We start from the raw sequence: 4,396 nt of genomic DNA, 5'->3' as shown, positions 1-4,396 counted from the left end.
CATTTTGCTTCAGCAGTTCAGTTCAGTTCTCTCACTCTTTGAGACCCCATGGACTGCAGCATGCCAGGCTTCCCTGTCCATCACCAACTCCCAGAGCTTGCTCAAACTCATGCCCATCAAGTCGGTTATGCTATCCAACCATCTCATCCTCTCGTCCCCTTCTCCTCCCACCTTCAATCTTTCCCAGCATCAGGATCTTTTCAAATGAGTCAGTTCTTCACATCAATACTTCACATCAAGTATTGGGAGTTTCAGCTTCAGCATCAGTCCTTCCAATGAATATTCAGGACTGATTTCCTTTACGATGGACTGGTTGAATCTCCTTGCAGTCCAAGGGACTCTCAAGAGTCTTCTCCAACACCACAGTTCAGAAGCATCAATTCTTCAGCTCTAAGCTTTCTGTATAGTCCATATAGTCTCACATGCATACGACTACTGGAAAAACCATAGCTTTGACCAGATGTACCTTTGTTGGCAAAGTAATGTTTCTGCTTTTTATATAGTGTCTAGGTTGGTCATAGCTTTTCTTCCAAGGAGCAAGCATCTTTTAATTTCATGGTTACAGACACCATCTGCAGTGATTTTGGAGCCCAAAAAATAAAGTCTGTCATTGTTTCCATTGTTTCCCCATCTATTTGCCATGAAGTGATGGGACCAGATGCCATTATCTTAAGTTTCTGAATGTTGAGTTTTAAACCAACCTTTTCACTCTCCTGTTTCACTTTCATCAAGAGGCTTTTTAATTCTTCACTTTCAGCCATAAGAGTGGTGTCATCTGCATATCTGAGGTTATTGATATCTCTCCTGGCAATCTTCATTCCAGCCTGTGCTTCATCCAGCCCAGCATTTGCATGATATATTCTGCATATAGGAGAAGGCAATGGCAGCCCACTCCAGTACTCTTGCCTGGATAATCCCATGGATGGAGGAGCCTGGTAGGCTGTAATTCATGGGGTCGCTATAAGTTAGACACGACTGAACGACTTCACTTTCACTTTTCACTTTCACGCATTGGAGAAGGAAATGGCAACCCACTCCAGTGTTCTTGCCTGGAGAATCCCAGGGACAGGGAAGCCTGGTGGGCTGCTGTCTAGGGGTCACACAGAGTTGGACACAACTGAAGCCACTTAGCAGCAGTAGCAGCAGCAGCATTCTGCATATAAGTTATATAAGCAGGGTGACAATATACAGCTTTGAGGTACTCCTTTCCCTGTTTGGAACCAGTCTGCTGTTCCACGTCCAGTTCCAACGGTTGCTTCTTGACCTGCATACAGATTTCTCAGGAGGCAGGTAAAGTGGTCTGGTATTCCCATCTCTGTAAGAATTTTCCAGTTTGTTGTGACCCATACAGTCAAAGGCTTTGGCATAGTCAATAAAGCAGAAAGTGAAGACGCTCAGTCGTTTCCAACTCTTTGAAACCCCATGGACTGTAACCTACCAGGCTCTTCTGTCCATGGGATTCTCCAGGCAAGAGTACTGGAATGGGTTGCCATTTCCTTCTCCACAATAAAACAAAAGCCGATGTCTTTCTGGAACTCTCTTGCTTTTTTGATGATACAGCAGATGTTGGCAATTTGATCTCTGATTCCTCTGCCTTTTCTAAAACTAGCTTGAACATCTGGAAGTTCACGGTTCATGTACTGTTGAAGCCTGGCTTAGAGAATTTGAGCATTACTTTGCTAGCGTGTGAGATGAGTGCAATTGTGTGGTAGTTTGAGCATTCTTTGGCATTGCCTTTCTTTTCCAGTCCTGTGGCCACTGCTAAGTTTTCCAAATTTGCTGGCATATTGAGTGCAGCACATTCACAGCATCATCTTTTAGGATTTGAAATAGCTCAACTGGAATTCCATCACCTCCACTAACTTTGTTCATACTGATGCTACCTAAGGCCCACTTGACTTCACATTCCAGGATGTCTGGCTCTAGGTGAGTGATCACACCATCGTGATTATCTGGGTCATGAAGATCCTTTTTTGTATAGTTCTTCTGTGTATTCTTGCTACCTCTTCTTAATATCTTCTGCTTCTATTAGGTCCATAGCATTTCTGTTCTTTATCAAGCCCATCTTTGCATGAAAAGTTCCCTTGGTATCTCTAATTTTCTTGAAGAGATCTCTAGTCTTTCCCATTCTATTGTTTTCCTCTATTTCTTTGCAATGATCACGGAGGAAGGGTTTCTTATCTCTCCTTGATATTCCTTGGAATTCTGCATTCAAATAGGTATATATTTGCTCTTCTCCGTTTCCTTTATCTTCCCTTCTTTTCTCAGCTATTTGTAAGGCCTCCTCAGACAACCATTTTGCCTTTTTGCACTTCTTTTTCTTGGGGATGGTCTTGATCCCTGTCTCCTGTACAACGTCATGAACCTCCATCCATAGTTCTTCAGGCGCTCTATCAGATCTAGTCCCTTAAATCTATTTCTCACTTCCACTGTATAATCATAAGGGATTTTATTTAGGTCATACCTGAATGTTCTAGTGGTTTTCCCTACTTTCTTCAATATAAGTCTGAATTTGGCAATAAGGAGTTCATGATCTGAGCCACAGTCAGCTCCTGGTCTTGTGTTTGCTGACTGTATAGAGCTTCTCCATCATTGGCTGCAATGAATATAATCAGTCTGATTTCGGTGTTGACCATCTGGTGACAGCCATGTGTAGAGTCTTCCCTTTTGTTGTTGGAAGAGGATGTTTGCTATGACCAGTGTGTTCTCTTGGCAAAACTCTATTAGCCTTTGACCTGCTTCATTCTGTACTCCAAGGCCAAACTTGCCTGTTATTCCAGGTATCTCTTGACTTCTACTTTTACATTCCAGTCCCCTATAATGAAGAGGACATCATCTTTTTTGAGTGTTACTTCTAGAAGGTCTTGTAGGTCTTCATAGAACTGTTCAACTTCAGCTTCTTCAGCACTACTGGTCAGGGCATAGACCTGGATTACTGTGGTATTGAATGGTTTGCCTTGGAAATGAACAGAGATCATTCTGTAGTTTTTGAGATTGCATCCAAGTACTGCATTTCAGACTCTTTTGTTGAATATGATGGCTATTCCATTTCTTCTAAGGGATTCTTGCCCACAGTAAAACACATTTCCTTATATTCTCCCTTGAATAATCTTTGAAGGTTGTGCTAACTGTAGGCAAACTGTAAAATTAATTAAATTTGTCTCTGAACCTCTCCCATCTTTCCTTAGCACTCTTTTCTCCTCTTCTCTTTGTACAATTTCTAAAGAATGCCTAACTTTATCAACAAAACTCTCATAGGTTGTTGCACAAAATAGAGTTAACTATTGAAAGTCACTTTATGAACAGTTTTTTGTTTCTTTTTTTAAATGAAGCTCCTACACTTACTAGCAAGATTGTTTCAATACTCTAATATGGTCTATCTTTTTCAGAGGTACAAGGTTTAGAATCTCCAGTCACCATTCTGACATTGCCTCATGATTTGGGGAAATAACTTAAATTTTCTCTTTGTATTTATTTTCTTCAAAATGAGTATCTGTGAAAATTAAATGAGATAAGACTACATATATAATACACATAATACATACTAATACGTCCAGCATATATCTCACAATCTCTAAATGAAGCAAGCATGAAAAAAGGTAATAAATGAAAATGTGCTTTATTAACGTAATAATGTTAATTCTTTTTATTCTTGTGCTTATTATAGTACTTTGATTTGTGTACAACAAATCACACTTTCCAGGAGGCAGGGCATCAGGACAAATTTTGAAAGGGAAAGCAATGTGCCTATTATATTTTAGTTGTATATCTGAAAAAAAATGTTTTCTTGTTACAAACTCTAGAAAATGAAGCTGGTTGAAATAGAGAGAATATGTAGAAGATGGAATTCAACTTCTGCTCATCAGTGAGTCTTGAGGGGAAGTTTCAAAAGGTCCAAGGATGTGTGGAATTTTTATTAGAAAAAGTCTTTTTTTAAGTTTATAAAGATTGCTTCAGTTCAATGTGCTTTTCAAATATGAATCATCTCAATTGTATGTAGATCTCCAGCACAGTGTAAGACCTTAGACATAGAGTAGAAGTCCAAGTATTTTAACAGAAACTGACAAAGGCTTGAAACTAGGGATGACAAACTCTAGACCCAAGAGGGCAATTAGACGTGTATGTACCAGTCTTCAAATCTAACAAAGACGAAAAGCAACCAAGGCCGCAAGTGAGATGCTGGTGGCCTCGGATCCCTGAGCATAGTTCCAGCCATGTTACTTCCACCTCGTGAAGATGGGTTTTGTGATGGGTTGAGCTGTGGGCATGGTGGTTGGGGTGCTCTTCAGCATCTTTTTCCCTTCTCAGGGCCAGTATATGGGGTCAGGAGCTGATGGGTGGTTTCAGGAAAACCATGATGCAGTGTGGTGGCAGCTTTAGCACATTCATGGCTATC

This window comes from Bos mutus, chromosome 16, assembly GCF_027580195.1.
Source record: "Bos mutus isolate GX-2022 chromosome 16, NWIPB_WYAK_1.1, whole genome shotgun sequence".
In the NCBI taxonomy this organism is placed as follows: domain Eukaryota; kingdom Metazoa; phylum Chordata; class Mammalia; order Artiodactyla; family Bovidae; genus Bos; species Bos mutus.
The sequence above is the reverse complement of the archived record's forward strand: the minus strand, read 5'-3'. Positions refer to the sequence as shown.